The sequence below is a fragment of the Bufo bufo genome, chromosome 1 (genome assembly GCF_905171765.1).
Source record: "Bufo bufo chromosome 1, aBufBuf1.1, whole genome shotgun sequence".
NCBI classification, from domain to species: Eukaryota; Metazoa; Chordata; class Amphibia; order Anura; family Bufonidae; genus Bufo; species Bufo bufo.
This window is the reverse complement of record NC_053389.1, coordinates 99,529,569-99,551,897: the sequence shown is the minus strand read 5'-3', so window position 1 is coordinate 99,551,897 and position 22,329 is coordinate 99,529,569. Positions and strand designations below refer to the sequence as shown.

At 45.8% G+C, this 22,329-nt stretch overlaps 1 protein-coding gene across 7 annotated transcripts in view; it reads left to right on the top strand.

Moving 5' to 3' along the window:
• Positions 1-343: 343 nt before the first annotated feature.
• RERE (arginine-glutamic acid dipeptide repeats) overlaps positions 344-22,329 on the top strand; it is a 354,724-nt gene continuing 332,738 nt past the window's right edge. For 4 of the 7 annotated variants that reach the window (XM_040427211.1, XM_040427229.1, XM_040427193.1 and 1 more), the window contains exon 1: positions 348-685. The gene's annotated coding sequence lies outside the window, so the exon portion shown is untranslated. Of the gene's footprint in view, positions 686-22,329 lie in introns of all 7 variants that reach the window. The other 3 variants (XM_040427238.1, XM_040427218.1, XM_040427222.1) reach the window with 2 other exon arrangements.

Sequence of the window (22,329 nt, the reverse complement as noted above, 5' to 3'; positions counted from 1 at the left end):
CCAAACAACTTGATCAATATCGGTTTGCTGCTAAACTAAACGGTAAAGGATGATTTTATGACCATAAAACAGGTCAAATAACAATCTGAACTGCTTCATACAGGAGAAGGCGAGCTAACAAAAACCTCCTATGCACAATGCAAGCTTGGAACTACAATTCCCGACAGGCCTGGCGCTGTGACGTCACAAAAATCCCGGATATCGAGCTCATTCGATCTCTCGCCCTTGCTTTGCTTTCTTTTTTTTTTTTCTTTTTCTTGTAATGGCTTTTATTTGCCTCTATCATTGGGTAACGTCAGATTCGACGTCAGAATTGGGCGGGGCCTGGAGCCTCGCGTCATCCAACGAGGCGGTGCTTTGCTAAGGGTGGGCGGGGTTAGAGGCGGTTGGTGGGAGAGGAGGAGTCAGTTGGTGGAGAGTCACACATAGAGTCAGTCCCAGGCACCCGGAGAAGCCGGCCCTCTCCATCCATCACAGCTTCACTACCCCGGTGGCTATGTTCACTGTGATACCGCTGTAGGCCTCAGGATACTAAACTCCAAGGGGAAGATCTTCCCACACGAGCCCGCCGCACTGCACGCTGTCCTGGCAGAGCCGAGCCGGGCCGCCCTCCTCCTCCGCCTTCTCCCCTCTTCTCTGTGGGGTCCACACCAACCTTTATTGATGGTGTAGAGCATCTGAGAAGGTAAGTGTCCGACCCCCCCCTTCCTTCCCGGGGAGGGAGTGAATGGGAGGGATGACCCCCCCCACAGCGACACCTAGAGGCCCGTGCTGGTATCACAGCAGCAGCTCCTGTCTGGATGGGGGTTGCTGCCTGTTTATTCCCTATTGTCCTCCTGGGGTGCACCCCTCAAGGATGGCTGTGAGCACCCCTAGGATCTGAGAGACCATGTAGGACATCTGGGCGCCTGCGATGACGAAACGGCACATTTATTCTGCGTTTTATCCGCCATGTAATACACCAGTAATCTGACCCCTAATAAAAGATTGTGACGGTGACATCGTGACTGCTCCCGACCAATCAAAGTGGTGGATTATGAATCAACATGGCTTCCCGTCCGCTGGTTGATATTGTTCCTATTGTCTTTAGAAGTATTGGCGTATGAACCTCCGATGTGACTCTTGGATGGCGGTCTGTACACCAATCTTCACTCTAGGGCCACGCGGCGGCTTTGGTGCATCTAATGATGTGGCTGCCACTTGACAGTTATCAGAAATTCTCAATCTGCTGGAATATCTCAAGGTCTGCACTGCTTTGCCATCATAGACCACAGTGTAAGGCCACGTCTGGATTCTCCACGGACCTCTCATGTACCCATTGACGTTAACGTGTGTATTCACCCATCCATGAACCATGGGTCCACCATACATCCATGCCACCGCATTGTGTCAATACATGGACACAACGCGGTGCTTTTTGATGGATCGTTGATAGGAGATGCTCTGGAAGTTAAGACTAAATTGGACCTCCAGACGTGGCTGACCCACGGTGGTGATACTTACCTGGTCCTTTGCCCGGATTTGGTCTATGTGGCTCCTGGACTGGCACTTCTATTCCTTTCTGTGCAGTGTCAACCGGGGCACACGTGACGGCTGCAGCCAATCACCGGGTCACATGATTGCAGGGGGAGCAGGTCACCGCTGCAGCTGTCATGTGTCGTCCCTTCCCCCTTCCCCTTTGACAGATGTTGATATTGGCACAGAGCGGAAGTGCCGGGGTCCGGGAGCCACACAGACTGAATCCAGGCGTGGGACCAGGAAAGTATCATCACCACCGGTGGTCGGCCACGCCTGAAGGTCTGAGTTGCTCTCAGATAGCCCTATAATTTACAGCTGAGCAGTGTCTATGGATTATGGGTGACACACGGACCAAACATGGATCCTTCACGAGCATCTTCATGGATGAACCACTGGCCACCTTGTCATGGACGTGTCGACCCCAGCGCTAACCACTGAGCCACCCTGCTGCCGATAAGGCCTAAGTTGTTTGCAACAACTTATGATTTAATTGGTTTTCACTGCCAAATCCCAGCTCTAACATAGTCTGATGACCTCACACAAATTAAATGTTTTTAATATATATATATTTTTTTGCTTTGCAATCAAGTCGCGCCCTGAGGTATATGCAGTGACTACTAATGTTGGATTTTGTTGTTGCGGTATGTTCACATGGTGGATTTTTCTGCTAGAAAAACACTTGGTTTTCCGCCTCTGATTTGTATTAGCTTCCGTGGTTCCGTACAAGGGTCGGTCCCATTCATCAACCCTTGTATAGTTTCCGCAGCATGGAAAAATTCCATGGTCGTATGAATGTCCACATGGATTCCCATTGGAAACTATGGGAACTGCATAAAAATTCCACAGTGGGAACATAGCCTACGGCGTGTGCTGTGTTTACAATATGCTGGTCCTCCCCCTCTTTATGCAGTTTTTGTTCACGTGACTGTGTCAACCATGAACGAGATTTTGTAAAAGTAGTGCAAGGGGAGTAGTTGTCTGTAACAACCAATCAGATTGCAGCTCTGAAACCTTCTGACAAATGACAGCTGTAAGCTGATTGGTTCCCTTCCGTTTCCTCTCGGTTGATAAATTAACAATGGCGTGAATGACCCTGCATCCTCCCCTCTGACGGCGGCGGAGATGTGTGGCCACCACTACTGGTAGATGTTGGGTGCCGCCACTCTTCTGCGTGTTCTCGTTTCGTGTACTGACCTGTGGACCATGTCAGCAGCTCCCGCACTGTGAGAAAAAGTGAGTGGGAGAAATCTGGTTGTGATTTATTCATGACATATTGTGTTACCTGTCAGGAGTCTCGCGTTCCATCCTTCAGTTTGGCGCCGGAGGTTCATGTTTACATCGGGTTTAGGTGTCAGGACTTTTGTTCCGGTGGGTGGTCAGGACTTCTAGACTCGTGTGCTGGAGCTGTTCGTGACTCTGCAGCTTTTATACAGTTCGCATGGGTCCAGTTTACTACCCAAAGGCCTCATGCACAGGACTGTATTTTCGCTCCGCGTCTGATCCAGTTTTTTTGGGGATCGAACACGGACCCATTCATTTCTATGCAAAAACTGCAGACCGCGCATGGATGACCTCACCTGTGTGGCCGTATGTCTGTTCCGCAAAAAAGTAGAACATGCCCTATTCTTGCCCGTATTGCAGAGAAGAATAGGCATTTAAAAAAATAGGGCGGGATGGAAGAGTGCTGGACATATGCGGACTGCCTCTGTATTTTGCGGATCCACGGTTTGCAGGCCACAGAATTTTTAGGGTACTTTCACACTTGCGTTGCTGGATTATGGCAATCTGTATGCAAACGGATACCATTTGTATGCGGATCTGTCTCACAAATGCATTGCAATACCAGTTCCGTCTCTCCGGTTGTCATCCGAAAAAACGGATCCGGTATTTATCTTTTTCACATTTTTAAAGGTCTGACCGCAAAACCGGATCTGTTTTTCAGGAACCCTTGGGGCCAGATTCGGCATTAATGCATTTCAATGTAAAATAATGCCGGGTCTGGCATTCCGCCATTTTGGACGGAGAAAATACCACAGCATGTTGCGGTATTTTCTCCCGTCCAAAAACCGTAAGAGGGACTGAACTGAAGACATCCTGAACGGAATTCTCTCCATTCAAAATGCATTAGGATAAAACTGATCAGTTTTTTTCTGGTATTGAGCCCCCGAGGACGGAACTCAATACCGGAAAAGTTTAACACAAATGTGAAACCCTAATTGTAGTGTGCATGAAACCTTAGGGTCAGTGGAAATGCCACTTCCCATTCACTTGTGTGAATGGGGCCCTTCACACGGCACAGAGATCACACACGTGACCGCACCTGTGTCATGGTGGCGCCGAAAACGAAGAATTGCTCATCAATCCAGTTTCAGCTGTCGTCTTTTAGTGAGCGATCGCTGCTATCAGATTGGTCACTTTATGCAATTCTTCAACTTTTTGACTGTTTTGATCATTGAGGTCCTCCATGCAACTTGACATTACATTAGAAGTCCCCATGAAGGTCCCTCCTCGTTCTGTCGTCACCGATGGTGGCGCTTGTAATAATTCCTATTCAGTTTCCTGAATGGCCGTGCTAATATCATATTGTCGTCGTGTGATGCAGGTGACATCGGAAGGGGTTGTCTCAGGATAGACAGTGGTGGTGTATACCTAAGATAGTCCATCAATGTCTGAAGGCTGGGGCCACCACCGACCGCTAATTCCAGAATGAGAGGCCGCACATGCTCAACCAGGTTTCCAAATTTATTTGCAATCCTATTCGTGCAAGCGCTGTCTCTACTTCTGGAATTGCTTAAAGGGGGTGTCCTAGTTTTATTTTTTGAAATGTGCACCAACACATACAGGCTGTGCAGATTTAGGAGAGCGAGGTGCCACCTCACCTCCTGTGCAGTTTTTCTCTTTAGGCGCTGAGGTCACTGTTGGACCATGTTACCACCAGGAACAAGCTGCCTGACAAAGCGGCACAGTGCATTCGTAATGCCAATCACACTTGATTTTAGTGATCACAGTGGTCAATATTAATGGCACTGATAAGTCCTAGTCAATGGGCCATCATTGCCTGTCCTGAGATGGTATTTTATGTGCTGACTCCCAACTGGCTCTTGAAGGTAGGATCGGCCATGTTGAATTTCAGCTTGCCTATTTTGTTGCCACGGTTGACATGCTGCCTCTACTTGGCAGCAGCTTACTCCCCTCTCTCATCGGTACTGAGAGAATGGCAAACCCCTTTAAAGGGAGCCGGTCACATTGAACATGGTGTCTGAGCTGAAAGAAGCATGTTCTAGAGGAGGAGGAGATGAGCAGATTGATATATTGTTTTCTGGGCTTTGCAGTCCAGCAGGCGGTCCTATCAGTGATTGACAGGTTTCTCTGTATACACAGCCATTGTCAGTCACTGATAGGACCGCCTCCTGGACTGCAAAGCCCAGAATTAACATGATATAAATGAATAAATTACAAGTTATCCTGATTCTTTTCCCATAAACCTACCTATCAATCTGCTCAGCTCCTCCTGCTCTGTAACATGCTTTCTGCAGCCATGTTCAGTGTGACAGGTAGTCTTCAGCAAATAGAGCTTGGGATCTTTGATCCGAAGGCGACTCGATTCGTTCAAAAACTTCAATTTTAATGCTGTCTTCAAACAGCATTAAAATGTATTGGCCAAACTTTTGTTTCACCCGAAGCCGTGTGAGACTTGGGTGAATTTCGGTATTTATTTCTGCATCTTTGAAAAAATTTAAAATTAGGAATCCGAAGTCAGGTTTAGTACTATACCAAACCTAACTTCGGATTCCTAATTTTAAATGATTTTAAGGCTACATGCACACAATCGTCGTTTGTTTCTGTGTCAGTTCTGTTTTTTTGTGTTTTTTGCGGATAGGATGCGGACCTATTCATTTAAATGGGTCTTCGTGTGCTGTCTGCATCAGTATGTCCGTTCTGTAGACCCGCAAAAAAAAAAATAGAACGCGTCCTATTCTTGTCCATTTTAGGCATTGTTACAATGGATCCGCAAAAAAAAAAAAAAAAAACGGATGGCATACGGATTTTTTTAATTTTTTTTGGGGATCCACAATTTGCTAATCGCACGACATACGGTCGTGTCCATGTAGCCTAAAGATGCAGAAATTATTACCGAATCAATTCACTGAAGTCTCGTGCAACTTTGGCTGGACAGAGACAGGTGTCCAGACGGCAATAAAACTTAGTGTTTGAACGAATCGACTTTGGATCAATGATGCAAAGCTTGGTTCGGTCAAGACTAGTGACAGGTTCCCTTCTAGGTGGCCATACATTTTCAGTAGTGATGAGCCATCATAGACGCTCAGTTAGGCCAAGGTTGGAAAACCCCTCTAAAGGGAATGCCCACTCCTGTTATATGGATGGCCTATCCTCGGGGTAGGTCATCAGTATCTGATGGGGTGTGACTCGCGACACCCGTGCCGGTCAGCTGTCCAGGGGTAGCTCTGGCACCAGGACCACACTGCTTGGTCCATTGTGTAGATGGAGTGAATGGAAGAGTGCTGCAGTAACCATCTCTGTCCGCTACCGGTGTGTGATTGGGACAGTGTTCTGACCGGGTGTTACTGTCCGTTCTACACTCGGACAGGAAAGTCTACCATCTGAATGAGCCCCAAGTGTAAACTAGTGTGTGTGACTCCACTCTTACAAGAGAGGACCTGGGCAAATAGTAATGCAAACGAGCCATTCTTCACCGTTCTTGTGTTTGTCCTGCTGTCATGTCTCGCCATATAATAAGATGCAAATATTTTCTCAGAATATAAATTATTGACATTGTGTCACATCAGTCAAAATGGCATTCTGTATAAATGCAGGCTGTGGGTGCAGCTTGCACGGATCTGCTCTGACAAGGCCTGGGACATATTTGTTGAAAAAATAAAGTGTTTCTGATTTTTATGGTAACTATTTATTTATTTTTTTTAAACTTTTTTTTTAAATTTATTTTTCTAAATATTTTATATTTTGAGATAAACAGATCTCGGGAACCAAAGGGAATAATTATGAAAAGTAGTGCAATGGACGAGTCGTGCTGTTGCTCCATTTTTCCTTTACGTATGTTACTGGCGCCACATTTAGCGCTGTTTTCTATAGCTGTAGTTGGTTATTTACCTGGCTCCGAAATGATAGCGTTGGCCGCCTCTGTATACATTATGGTTTTTGCAGTATGACTCATTGGCCGTAAAATTGATTTTTGCAGCAGGTTGGATCCGTGTGACGGACAAAATAGAGCAAAAAACATGGACCGTGCTAAAAGACTGACGTGCGAATACACGCATTAAAATGAATGGGCACGTGTGCTGTCCGTGGAACACTGACGTGTGCATGAGGCTTTACACGGCCACCACCAGCCTGTATGGAGCAGGATTAGCTTGCGAGTCCGATCCCATACATAACGTGTGCACGCATGACTGAGGTATCCATCATGCATCATTAAGGGATTAAGGCTGTGTTCACATCTGCATCATGGTTTCCATTGCAGTTAAAAGCCACAACACATTGCCGGACGTATTGTACCGGCGGCACCTGGTGGATCGTATTGAGGCTCCCGCTGGAGCCACCGAGGCAGATGTGAACACAGCCTAAACCCATCTGCCATGTGACGTGTTTTTACACTGTTGTGTGACGTTTTCTGGCTGCGGAGTACGTTTTTACTCTCGTACGAGCCTCACTGTTTTGTGCATGTTTTGTGCAGTCCGACCACATTACGTGTAAAACAATAGCATGGACCCAGAGGCTTCTGGGCTAATTACTAGTGTTTATTCAGGATAATGACAGGGCTTATTAAAAGCAAATGTGAAAATGTCAGCCATGATTGTGACGCGGGCCAGCTCGATGAGGACATGTATGAGGCTGGCCCTTTTATGAATGGGAGGAGAAGGGGTCATCCGGAGGCCATGGGTTTCCTGTTTTCTATATGGAGGATGTTGTGCGGGGTAAGACCTGTGGATGACGGTGTTTTTTTTTTTTTGGGTCCATGTTTATAAATGGCACATATACATTTCCTAGTGTACATCATTGATCTCGGAGCCGTAGCGCTTGTCTGATCCCTCCGGAACCTCGTGTTACTGAATATCCTCGCTTAGGCTACTTTCACACTTGCGGCAGAGAGATCCGGCAAGCAGTTCCGTCGCCGGAACTGCCTGCCGGATCAGGCAAAATGTATGCTAACTGATGGCATTAGTAAGACTGATCAGGATCCTGATCAGTCTTAAAAATGCCTGATCAGTCGAAAAAATGCATTGAAATGCCGGATCCGTCTTTCCGGTGTCATCCGGCAAAAACGGATCCGGCATTTATTTTTTCACCTTTTTTTCAGTCTGCGCATGCGCATACCGGAAAGACGGATCCGGCATTCCGGTATTCTGAATGCCGGATCCGGCACTAATACATTCCTATGGGAAAAAATGCCTGATCCGGCATTCAGGCAAGTCTTCAGTTTTTTTAGCCGGAGATAAAACCGTAGCATGCTACGGTTTTCTCTTTTGCCTGATCAGTCAAAACGACTGAACTGAAGACATCCTGATGCAAACTGAACGGATTACTCTCCATTCAGAATGCATGGGGACATACCTGATCAGTTCTTTTCCGGTATAGAGCCCCTGTGACGGAACTCTATGCCGGAAAAGAACAACGCAAGTGTGAAAGTAGCCTAACCTCCCTGTGTAATGATGTGTATACAGGTTACTTATTACATGCCACTTGGCGATATTACAGGTACATTTATGCCTGAACGCTTGAAAATATCTGCAGTGGCGGATCCCATCATAGGATGGACCCCAGTGACTCTTTGAAACTCTGGTTAGATCATCAGTATCTGATCAGTGGGGGTCTGACCCCCAGCTGTTTGAGAAGTACCCAGCGTAAGCGTCGCTGCTTACCCTAGGCCAGTGACGTCACGATCATCCCTCACGTGGCCTAGGCGCAGCTCAGTCACATTTGAATGGGTGGCCGATGATCGTGACTTCACCTGTCTCAGGTAAGCAGCGAGAAGGCTTCCGCTTACAGGAGCTCTGGGGCCTTCACAAGCAGCTGATCGGCGGGGGTCCAGGCGTCAGGAGGATAGATCAGCCGTTTCAAAGGGCTAGCGGATTCTTTTTTTAAATATCACTTTTGTTATATTTGGGGGAACTGGTCGAGTTTTCTTAAAACTTGGACAACCCCTTTAAATTTCCATTCCTCTGAATGGGTTTGTTTCAGCGGGAACCACATGGATTTCTGCAAACCCTATTCAGTTCAGGCAAACAGAAATTTCTGCCCAAAATGTGCCATGGTGTGACAAAAACACTCCTTACTGCTGTGAGGCCATGTAAAAACTTGATTGACTGACTTTTTTTTTTTTTCTTTTTTCTTCTTTTTTGTAAAACCTCAGTATTTTGCTGCAGTTTTCTTATAAGCGTGGGAATAAACCATGATTTGATGGCACCATAGGAATAGGGCTTGTTCAAATTTGTGTTTGGGGCCTTCGTCACAGATTCTGTCAAACTGTGGAGAGTGAAGTCCTGCATGTGGGACTTTTCTCTCCACTAAAAAAAAAGTTTTCTCCCGTATGGAAACCAAATGCAGCCCATAATAGTCAGTGGGATCTGTTTGGTTCTGTTCCTGTCACTTATGAGCCCAATCCGACACTTCCGTTATTTTCGCTCTTCTGCTCCTATAATGGAAATTAAGTAACGCTGGTGTGAAAGAAGCCAACTCTGTGTGTGCTGACTGATACATCTTTGTCTTCTATCTACGCTGATACATTGTAGCAAACCTTTAGGGCAGCAGTGTTGTGCTTTTGCTGTAGATGGTTTTAGCCTCTTTGGGAGGGGGGGGGGGGGGGAACAAGCAGAGATCATTGGCTTGAGCTTCAAACACAAAGCTTATTATGAAATTGGGCGAATATATAAAATTAGAAACCCCCCATTTAAAGAGGAACTGCCCGTATTCTTCATGACTTCTTGTAACTGCATTGTACTGTTCCTCTGTTACCCCTCCTTGAAATTGAAGTATCCTCTGCCTGATGACCCTGTGGGCTACGAGTAGTATTCTGTCTAGTAGTTTTCAAAACAATTTCTTTATAAGGCTACATTCCCACCACCGTGTCTGTTTCGCGGTCCGTAGACTACATATCCACGAAGTCCCACGAAGAATATTCTACAGTTTTTTTAAAACAGGACCTGGATCTGAATACTTTTGTAATTGGATGTAATTTAGAAATTTAGTATTGTGAGCTATTCAATAAAATGTATCTGCCTAGCACCACCTATTTTCTTTGGTTTTATTTTTTTTATTTCTTTGACCTGCTCAGTGAGATGGCCGCACATGCTCAGTTTCATCCTTCAACTGCCTCCTGAGCTGTGATAGGGAGAGCATGGACACGCCTCCTGAGCTGTGATAGGGAGAGCATGGACACGCCTCCTGAGCTCTGATAGGGAGAGCATGGACACGCCTCCTGAGCTGCAGCAGAAAAGACACTCCCCTTGAGCTGTCAGCTTGATATAAATGTAGCAGAGCAATGAATGGGGAGATCTCTGGATTTTTATGGACTATATGATGTCTGATTTAATTTTTTTTTCCATTAATCATTTAAAGAAATGTCTATTCTTGTAGCCATAACGGATAAGAATAGGACATGTTTTACAATTTTTGTAAGAAGGCGGCCAGCACACAGATGACATCCGTGTGCTGTGCGCGTTTTCTGAGGCCCCATAGGAATGAATGGGTTTGTGTGCAATCTGCCAAAATTGCAGGTCGTGCGCCGCCCGAAAATGAAAGCAGCCGTACGAATGTAGCCTTAGGCTACGGTTACACGACGACATTTGTCGCGCTAATGTCGCGCGACAATTTTTATAATGGCAGTCTATGGTGTCGCACTGCAACATGCAACATGCTGCGACGCAAGTCGCAGAAAATCCATTCAAGATGGATTTTTCTGCGACTGTTGCGTCGCAGTCGCAGCATGTTGCAGTGCGACACCATAGACTGCCATTATAAAAATTGTCGCGCGACATTAGTGCAACAAAATGTTGCGCTACAAATGTTGCAGTGTAGTCGTGCCCTATCTGTCGAGCGACTTATTGTCGTCGTGTAGACGTAGCCTAAGTTTACATCTACGCCTTTCTCTGGCTTTTCTTCTTTTCTCATCTTTGTGTTGTACATATTTCCCATTGATTTTCTCTCTTGCTTGGTTGGACTCAATTGACTATGTCGGGGGTTGGATTAAATCCACATGGGGGCCGGATGCGGCCTGCAGGCAATCAGTTGACAGCTACGCTTTAAATCAACACTGATGGGTTTTAATATGTGAATTCAAATGAAGTATCTCCAGCGTTCGGATCGCTGCTGACGGATGCAACCAAGTAATAAGATACTCTGCACTGATCCCATTAACAAAGCCACCTTCATGTCTGCTGCAGCCCGGCCATTTTCTCGGGTTGTACAAGTGCGAGCAGATGCTTGTGTCTGTGTGATGGCTGTGTTTGCACTGCAAATAATATTTGGATTCCTCATCTCCGACAGGTAATAGCAGGTTTTATTCGTTGGACAGGAGACGTTGCGCATAAACAAACGCCCCGAGCCTGACACTTCTCATTTCCACCTTCATAAGCTGCTCTGGGTTAAGTGTCCTTGGTCATCGGCACGTCATGGACTCTGTGGATGTGTTACAGTCAGTGGCTTCTAAGGCTCTGTTTGCATTACGTTTATTGGTCTCCGTTTGTCGTGTCTGATGTGAAAAGCTCTATGCAATAGACATCTGGCACCTGTAGGCTCCCATGTAAAAAAAAAACTAAAAAATATATATATATATATATATATATATATATATATATATATATATAAATATATATATATAAATATATATATAAATATAAATTTTCAAGGAAAATCAACGCAGCACTCTTCTTGTAAAAAAAATGCAGTGTCTTTATTCACACATGTGACACAAAATAGGCAACGTTTCAATCCCCTTCCGGGATCCTTCTCAAGCCAAGGGCACTTGGCTTGAGAAGGATCCCGGAAGGGGATTGAAACGTTGCCTATTTTGTGTCACATGTGTGAATAAAGACACTGCATTTTTTTTTTTACAAGAAGAGTGCTGCGTTGATTTTCTATGAATATACAAGCCTGTTGTCAAAGGCGAGACGCTTTGCACCGGATAATCTCTAAAGTGAGTGCTGCCGGAAATAAATATATATATATATATATATATATATGCGCCCCCCCCCCCCCCCCCCCCCCTCATACACGATCCCCAGCACCTACCTCACTTCTGAAGCACGTATGACTGCCTCTGCATTTCCCTATCGCGTGGATGAAAACATCTGGGGGGGGGGGGGCGACCCTCCCTAGTGTCACCTGCGATGCTAGGGAGGCTCGTCCCTGTCACCTCCTGCCATTGGCCACATGACAGGGAGATGCAGCTGCGGCCGTGCAGACTTCAGAAGCGGCGTGGGTCCCAGGGAGCGAGGTAAGTACATTGTGTGTGAGCCATGGCCTGGGCATACGGAGGGGAGGGGGCATTTCAGGAGTTGGATAACCCCTTTAACTCATTGTATATGATTTTACTGGACATTGTTGTATGATGCGTACCAGAGCAAGATGGAGGCCAAAAAGACACTCGTGACCTCCGTGAGGGTAACGGAACCCTATGGACAGGTTTAGGCTAGGGCGACATGTTGCACGACAAAAAGGGTACAACTACTCTGCGCAACATTTTGTTGTAATGACGGTCAATGGTGTCGCACTGCCACATGCTGTGACTGTGTCGCAGTGTGATACCATTGACTATCATTATAAAAAAAATGTTGGCCATCTTTTCTGCGACCATAAGTCGAACGACACATGTGGCCGTGTAGCCCTAGCCTTAGTTTGCACCTTGGGAGCATACACACTAGGCCTATAGAAAGAAGTGAACACAGAGTGAACTGCTCTGTTAAATGGGTTACCCTGGTAAATATACTCATGACCTATTCTCAGGATAGGGGTCATTATTATCACATTGGGGGGGATCTGAGTCCCAGCACCCCTTCTGATGAGCTGTTGTGCTCCCCGAAGCTCTGGTGACGCAGCCGCCTCCTGGCAGCTTTCCAAGCACAGCGCCGTACATCGCATAGTGGCAGTGCTTGGTGTTGCAGCTCAGCCCCATTCACTCCATGTGACTGATGTATGATGACTGTACGGCATACATTTAATGTATACATTTTTTATATATGCCAAATGTGGGCCAAATGTCATGTGAACCCAGCCTAAGGTCCTGTTGCGTTTTTTTAATTTTTTTTTATTCAATTAAAAAGGAAGCCATTGCTGTAGTGTAAAAACGTGTACATGACTGTGGTACAATCCTATAGAACCTCCTAATTTCATCCAGAGGCATATAGATGCAATCCCATGTTTAAGTGGTTGTGCAGTGGGTTAATACTGATGACCTACCCTCAGCATAGGTTATCAAGATCAGATCGGCGGCAGTCCAAACCCCAGCTCCCCTGCCAGTCAGTTGTAATTACACCGCACGGCTTCTACAACGGAAGGGGCAGTAACAGCTGATTGGCAGGAGTGATGGGAGTCGGACCTCCACTGATCTGATAATAGGTCATCAGTATTAATCCACTGCACAACCCCCTTTAATGCAGCAAAAAATCGATTCCATCAGCACCATATTACGATCGGACCCCCATTGATCAGATGCTTTTCCCCTATCCTGTAAATGGGGGCTAGGTATCTCTAGTGAGAGCAGTAAGTTTAAAGCTCTATCTGGTATTCGGCTCCTTGTCCGTCCAGGACTCATTCGGTTCTATAACTCCCATTACATAAAAGGAGATGTCGTGTCCTCGCCCAACCACAGGTTCAACTGACCCCAACTAACTGGATACAATACGCAGGAGTAATACAGACGTATAATACGTCTGCAATATGTCCTTATGGTTTAGAGTTGTTTTCAATTCCCCACCCACCCACCCAGCGGGACCTTTTAAGGCCTCTTTCACACGGGCGTCGCGGGAAAATGTGCGGGTGCGTTACGGGAACACCCGAGATTTTTCCGCGCGAGTGCAAAACATTGTAATGCGTTTTGCACTCGCGTGAGAAAAATCGCGCATGTTTGGTACCCAAACTCGTACTTCTTCATAGAAGTTCGGGCTTGGGATCGGTGTTCTGTAGATTGTATTATTTCCCCCTATAACATAGTTATAAGGGAAAATAATAGCATTCTGAATACAGAATGCATAGTAAAATAGCGCTGGAGGGGTTAAAAAAAATTAAATAAAATTTTTTACTTACCTTAGTCCACTTGATCGCGATGCCGGGCATCTCCTTCTGTCTCCTTTACTGAACAGGACCTGTGGTGAGCATTCATTACAGGTCAAGGACCTGTGGTGACGTCACTTCGGTCATCACATGATCCATCACCATGGTAAAAGATCATGTGATGGATCATGTGATGACCGGAGTGATGTCATCACAGGTCCTTGACCTGTAATGGACGCTCACCACAGGTCCTGTTCAGTAAAGGAGACAGAAGGAGATGACTAAGGTGAGTTAAATTATTATTAGTTTTTTTTAACCCCTCCAGCGCTATTTTACTATGCATTCTGTATTTAGAATGCTATTATTTTCCCTTATAACCATGTTATAAGGGAAAATAATAATGATCGGGTCTCCATCCCGATCGTCTCCTAGCAACCGTGCGTGAAAATCGCACCGCATCCGCACTTGCTTGCGATTTTCATGCAACCCCATTGACTTCTATGGGGCCTGCGTTGCATGAAAAACGCAGAATATAGAGCATGCTGCGATTTTCACGCAACGCACAAGTGATGCGTGAAAATCACCGCTCATGTAAACAGCCCCATAGAAATGAATGGGTCGGGATTCAGTGCGGGTGCAATGCGTTTAACTCGCGCATCGCATCCGTGCGTAATACTCGCCCGTGTGAAAGGGGCCTTAGGGTAAGTATACCTACCTGCTCCTGGTGCTTGGTTCCTGCACATTGGCTCCCAGCTGTCTTCACTGCACTTCTGGTCGCCGCATGTACACTGCATGCAGAATTATTAGGCAAATGAGTATTTTGACCACATCATCCTCTTTATGCATGTTGTCTTACTCCAAGCTGTATAGGCTCGAAAGCCTACTACCAATTAAGCATATTAGGTGATGTGCATCTCTGTAATGAGAAGGGGTGTGGTCTAATGACATCAACACCCTATATAAGGTGTGCATAATTATTAGGCAACTTCCTTTCCTTTGGCAAAATGGGTCAAAAGAAGGACTTCACAGGCTCAGAAAAGTCAAAAATAGTGAGATATCTTGCAGAGGGATGCAGCACTCTTAAAATTGCAAAGCTTCTGAAGCGTGATCATCGAACAATCAAGCGTTTCATTCAAAATAGTCAACAGGGTCGCAAGAAGCGTATGGAAAAACCAAGGCGCAAAAAAACTGCCCATGAACTGAGAAAAGTCAAGCGTGCAGCTGCCAAGATGCCACTTGCCACCAGTTTGGCCATATTTCAGAGCTGCAACATCACTGGAGTGCCCAAAAGCACAAGGTGTGCAATACTCAGAGACATGGCCAAGGTAAGAAAGGCTGAAAGACGACCACCACTGAACAAGACACACAAGCTGAAACGTCAAGACTGGGCCAAGAAATATCTCAAGACTGATTTTTCTAAGGTTTTATGGACTGATGAAATGAGAGTGAGTCTTGATGGGCCAGATGGATGGGCCTGTGGCTGGATTGGTAAAGGGCAGAGAGCTCCAGTCCGACTCAGACGCCAGCAAGGTGGAGGTGGAGTACTGGTTTGGGCAGGTATCATCAAAGATGAGCTTGTGGGGCCTTTTCGGGTTGAGGATGGAGTCAAGCTCAACTCCCAGTCCTACTGCCAGTTTCTGGAAGACACCTTCTTCAAGCAGTGGTACAGGAAGAAGTCTGCATCCTTCATGAAAAACATGATTTTCATGCAGGACAATGCTCCATCACACGCGTCCAAGTACTCCACAGCGTGGCTGGCAATAAAGGGTATAAAAGAAGAAAATCTAATGACATGGCCTCCTTGTTCACCTGATCTGAACCCCATTGAGAACCTGTGGTCCATCATCAAATGTGAGATTTACAAGGAGGGAAAGCAGTACACCTCTCTGAACAGTGTCTGGGAGACTGTGGTTGCTGCTGCACGCAATGTTGATGGTGAACAGATCAAAACACTGACAGAATCCATGGATGGCAGGCTTTTGAGTGTCCTTGCAAAGAATGGTGGCTATATTGGTCACTGATTTGTTTTTGTTTTGTTTTTGAATGTCAGAAATGTATATTTGTGAATGTTGGGATGTTATATTGGTTTCACTGGTAAAAATAAATAATTGAAATGGGTATATATTTGTTTTTTGTTAAGTTGCCTGATAATTATGCACAGTAATAGTCACCTGCACACACAGATATCCCCCTAAAATAGCTAAAACTAAAAACAAACTAAAAACTACTTCCAAAAATATTCAGCTTTGATATTAATGAGTTTTTTGGGTTCATTGAGAACATGGTTGTTCAATAATAAAATTAATCCTCAAAAATACAACTTGCCTAATAATTCAGCACTCCCTGTATGTGGTAGTGTGTGCTACTGCAGCCAATGGCTGGCCTCATTGGTGGTGTGTCCCCAAGTGGCGTGTCACTCCTGGATCACTTGCTGTTTGGGGACACTGCTGAGGTCAGTCATTGGCTGCAGCAGAGTGCGTGATCCCATCCGTGTAGGAAGTTTGCATTGATAGGCTAGGAGCCCCGTCGCTAGAGCCGAACGCCTGGGAGCAAGTGGGGATACCTCCCTTTTGAGGACCCGCTGGGTGGGGGAGGATTTAAAAATAAAAAACTAAAACAAAAAAACAAAACATGGACAATCCTTTTAAAGGCTTGTCTCATCCAGAGACCCCCTGTTTGAGATAGAAGCTGGCCTGATGGGCACATCTTCAGAAATCCCATGTGGTCGGCTATCCTTGCTACAGAAAGCTTCGACTAGCCATACATTTCCACTATAACTGAATCGGGACAACTTTTTAGAATTTCTCTCAATAACAATGGGGGAAAAAAAGCTAAAAAAGGTTAAATCGGCTCCTAGAACGTACGGTATTTTGTCCGTCCCTCTGCCGTCCGTGTCGCTGCCGTCTGTGTTACTTCTGAAGGATGTTTCGCTTTTGCTCTCCAGCATCGTCCTTATTACTTGTACTTCGAATAGCTTTTATTCATTATTGAAAAGTCTTTTGTAAGAAAACGAAGTAAAATTTCAGTTGTCAGCCGCTGTTTAACAATGGAAATGAAGAGAGCGAGTTGGAAAAAGTAGTCATGGGAAATGTAGAGTTGTATTTGTCTGGTGAACACGCACTGACTGACAGACGGGTAATGACAGGTGGCAACGGCTTAAAAATTCAGCAAAATGTGGATAAAGGGCAGTGCTGTATCATGGGGCGACGGCAAAGTGCCGTAGCTGCTGATTCTGCCGTCTGTAGAGCAAAGTACCTGCAAACAGGCAAGTCTGGCGGGAGGCCGTCACTTATAACCCAACCAGTTTAAGGGCTCATGCACACGACTGTTTTGCGGTCCGTTTTTCACAGATCCGTTGTTCCGTGTCTGATCTGTTTTTTGCGGATAAGGAAAGGAAACAGTAACTTATTAATCACCAAACACATGATCAATATGGGCCGGGCATAGCATTTCTACAGTATGGATCCACATAATACGGATGACATATGGATGTGCTCCGTGTGCGTTCCGTATTTTTTGTGGATCCATTGACTTGAATGGGGCCTCAGACCGTAATTTGCAGACAATAATAGGACACGCACAACTTTTTTTTCAGAATGGAAATATGGAAACGGAATGCACACGTAGTACCTTCCGTTGTTTTTGCAGACCCATTGAAGTGAATGGTTCCGCATACGGGCCCCAAAAAAACTGAATGGAAGCGGAAAGAAAATAGCTTCGTGCGCATGAGCCTTAAGACTGGTCCATTTACCTCTCTTTTTTCTCTCTTATATCCTATATCTTTTCAGCACAGACAAATCTGACAACTATCATTCTCCACCCCCCCCCCCCAAAAAAAATACCAGTTTTCCAAAAGTTGCAAAAATGGTTTTACACCACTTGCACAGAAATATTTGCATACGTGGCATTTCTCCCTCACCCTTTGCCACTTTCCCAAAAAGGGGGGGGGTTTAAACCAGTTTTGTGGAATAAAAGCACCTAGAATCTACGCCAGATTTTAAAATCTGCTGCATATCAATTGTGCTAATCCGCACCTCCTGTAGATTCTTTTCTCCATAGCCTTTAGTCGAGTTAATATAAGCAGGAAAACCGCCTGAAAATCCACACCAGAAACTCCATAAAAATCGCACCAAAACTGTGTTAAATAGTGCGTGTTTTTCTTTTTTTTGTGCAGATTTTCTTTCTTATTTTTGGCACACAAATCTCCATGTTCAGCTTCCCTTAATGAGGATGTCTCACTTCAGCAAATGGCATTTATCATGTAGAGAAAGTTAATACAAGGCACTTACTAATGTATTGTGACTGTCCATATTGCTTCCTTTGCTGGCTTCATTTATTTTTCTATCACGTTATACACTGCTCGTTTCCCGGGGTTACGACCACCTTGCAGTCTAGCAGAGGTGGTCGTGCCAGCAAAGATGGCAATATGCATAAGGGCTCATTCAGACGGCCGTAAGTGTTTTGTGGTTTGCAAAACACTGATACCGGCCCGTGTGCCTTCCGCATTTTGCCAGTGTTACATAGAAATGCCTATTGGTTGCGGACAAGAATAGGACATGGCGCTCTATATTATTTGCAGGGCCGCGGAACTGAACTATTTTGTGTGCTGTCTGCATCTTTTACGGTCCTATTGAAATGTATGGGTTCGCACGTGTTCCACAAAATTGTTCAACGGATGTGGACCCGTACATATGGCCATTTAATTAAGCCCTAAGGGTGGCTGCACACGGTGCAGATTTGTTTGCAGAAAATCCGTTTGACCGATCATTTATAGGAGATGCTCTGAAAATTAATTTTCAGCTATGCAGTGCCAGTGGAACACGGATGACACACGGCGCAAACTCTGATTCTTCACGGATAAATCACTGACCATCTTATCAAGGATTTCAGCACGGATGTGTGAAGAAGTCCTAAGGCTAACTGCACAGGCTGCAGGCTACTTTCACACTAGCGTTTTCAATTCCGCTATTGAGATCCGTCATAGGATCTCAATAAGCGGATGAAAACGCCTCTGTTTTGTCCCCATTCATCATCAATGGGGACAAAACTGAACAAAACGGAGTGCACCAGAATGCATTCCGTTCCGTTTGGTTGCGTCCCCATCGCGGACAGAATAACATTGCAAGCAGTGTTTTTCTGTCCGCGATGTGGTGCGGAGCAAGACTGATCAGTCCTGACACACAATGTAAGTCAATGAGGGCGGATCCATTTTCTCTGACACAATAGAAAACTGATCCGTCCCCCATTGACTTTCAATGGTGTTCATGACGGATCCGTCATGGCTATAAAAGACATAATAAAACCAGGTCCGTTCATGATGGATGCATGCGGTTGTATTATTGTAACGGAAGCGTTTTTGCAGATCCGTGACGAATCTGCACAAAACGCTAGTGTAAAACTTTTAGCTATGCATGCGTTTGTTTTTTTTCCCCACTGTTTATTCTTGTGCGGGAAAAACTGCGGCATAAGGCCTCATGCACACGGCCGTTGTGCGGTCGTTCCGTGCATTGGGGACTGCAATTGTGGTCCCCAATGCATGGGCAACATCCCTGCAGCGGGCCGGTTTTGTGGTATGTCTGCGCTGCGAAAAAATATGACATGTCATATTTTTTGGCGGTGCGGAACCACGGAAATAAACATCACGGAAGCACTCCGTAGTGTGCTTCCGGTGTTCCGTTCCGTGACTCTGTTCCACATCTCCGGAATTGCGGACCCATTCAAGTGAATAGGTCCGCATCCGTGATGCAGGGTACACGCGGCCAGTGGCCGTAGCTTGCTGAACCGCTGTTTGCTGTCTGCAATATGGCCACTGCCGCCAAACGGCCGTGTGCATGAGGCCTAAAGCCTCATTAACATGTCAGTGTTTCACGGACGTGTGCTGTACGTGTTCTCCATAGACAGCACACGTCCCCATTCATTTTAATGTTCGTATTCAGACATCAGTGTTTTACCACGGTTTGTGGGTCAGTGTTTTTAGCACGGATGCATGTTCTATTTAGTCCCTGTTCACGGATCCATCATATCCATTATAGTCTACGGGTCCATGAAAACCACGGATGCCATCTGTGTTGCATCTATGTTTCACGGATCATTAAGACAAGATGCTTTAACATTTATTTTTCAGCTGTTCAGTGTCAGTGAAACACGGATACAACATGGACAGCAAAAACAGACACATGGACCCAACACGGATCCTTCACGGATGCATCACTGACCACGGACGTGTGAATGAGGCTTAATACAGTACCAGCTGAGTGTTTGAGATTAGACCAATCTTACGTACGCTTTGCTTTTTCGTTCAGGGTGGAAATTGACCTGCCGTACTGATTTTGAAATCCGCAATATGTCAGTTCTTTGTGCGGTTCCTTTGTGGCAATTTCATCCTTCTCAGTCCAAGGTTGAGATCTGCGTCAAATCCGCACCAAAAACGGCAAGTAACACGTGCAGTTTTCAATTAGACTTTTAGGAATAAAAAAAATATGATTTACACCTGAACTAATGTGACGGAAAGAAATTCTGCAATCTAGATATACCCGTTATAGTCCTTCCATAAATGCTGCCTGGACTGACGAAAAGATAGGGGTCATCCATGGACGCTCGTGTTTTCTTCTCGCTATGCCTGGCTGGGTATAAAGTTGCTGTTTATGGTGTAGGGCTGTAGAACTGGTTTATGTCCTTATGACAAGCAGGTTTACTCGTAACTAGATGTTTATCTTGGTTTTATGATCTTGAGTTGTCTGTGAGTATATTTTCATTGGTGTTCAGCCCTGGGTATGGTGCCCGTGATATTTGAGTGTTTATGGGGGGCATGTGTATATAAATGCCAGTATTTTGAGTAGTTCATTTTAGGTTGGATTCTTACAAGTGGTTTTTGGTACTTTTTAATGTTTTTTTATTTAAATTTTTTATTAAGACCGTCACGAGTGATTCTACAAAAAGTAGGAAATGTATATAAGGCCTCATGCACACGACAGTATTTTTTCACAATCCGCAAAACGGGGTTCCGTTGGTCCGTGATACATGACAGTTTTTTTCGTCCGTGGGTCTTCCTTGATTTTTGGAGGATCCACGGACATGAAGAAAAAGTCGTTTTGGTGTCCGCCTGGCCGTGCGGAGCCAAACGGATCCGTCCTGACTTACAATGCAAGTCAATGGGGACAGATCCGTTTGACGTTGACACAATATGGTGCAATTGCAAACGGATCCGTCCCCCATTGACTTTCAATGTAAAGTCAGGAGTCCCTATTATACCATCGGATCGGAGTTTTCTCCAATCCGATGGTATATTTTAACTTGAAGCGTCCCGATCACTATGGGAACGCCTCTGTTAGATTATACTGTCGGATATAAGTTAGATCGTGAAACTCAGATCCGACAGTATATTCTAACACAGAGGCGTTCCCATGGTGATGGGGACGCTTCAAGTTAGAATATACTAAGAACTGTGTACATGACTGCCCCCTGCTGCCTGGCAGCACCCGATCTCTTACAGGGGGCTGTGATCTGCACAATTAACCCCTCAGGTGCCGATCGGAGCCCCAGCGATTAAACTGGGACTCCGATCGGAACTCTCCGCTGCCACCAATGATTGGGGGGGGGGGGGGAGGGAGAGGGGAGGCCGCACACTGGCCACCAATGATAATACAATAGAGGGAGGGGGGGGGGGGGGGTTGGGCGCACACTGGCCACCAATGATATTCAAACTGGGGAGGGAGCCCCTGATCTCTTACAGGGGGCTATGATACACACAATTAACCCCTTCAGGTGCGACACCTGAGGGGTTAATTGTGCTGATCACAGCCCCCTGTAAGAGATCGGGTGCTGCCAGGCCAGGCAGCAGGGGGCAGTCATGTACACAGTTCGTAGTATATTCTAACTTGAAGCGTCCCCATCACCATGGGAATGCCTCTGTGTTAGAATATACTGTCTGATATGAGTTTTCACTATGTAACTCAAATCCAATGGTATATTCTAACATAGAGGCGTTTCCCATGGTGATGGGGACGCTTCAAGTTAAAATATACCATCGGATTGGAGAAAACTCAGATCCGATGGTATAATAGGGACTAGGGGTGCACCGAAATTCCGGCGGCCGAAAATGGGCCTAATCCATTTCGGCCGATATTGGTACATATCGGCAGAAAATATGGGGTGTGGGATTTGTCACCAGCGCCGGGCGGGCTGTTTACTTTAAGTCACTGCATCTTTATTTTACCTTACAATCGTGACGCTCCAGTAACAACTCTGCAGGCAGAGCGGAGGGCGGCGTAACGTCACTTACTCACGTGACGCGCCTGCTCCGCCTCCTTCATTCATAAAGTGGGCGGAGCAGGTGCGTCACGTGAGTAAGTGACGTTACGCCGCCCTCCGCTCTGCCTGCAGAGTTGTTACTGGAGCGTCACGATTGTAAGGTAAAATAAAGATGCAGTGAGTGATTAGTCTGCTGTGAGCAGCAGGGCCGGGGCTGTTATGGGTAGGTGGATCGGTCTATGGCACTGCTATGGGGAGGGGGGGATCTGTGCACTGTTATGGGGAAAGGGATCTGTGCACTGTTATGGGGAAAGG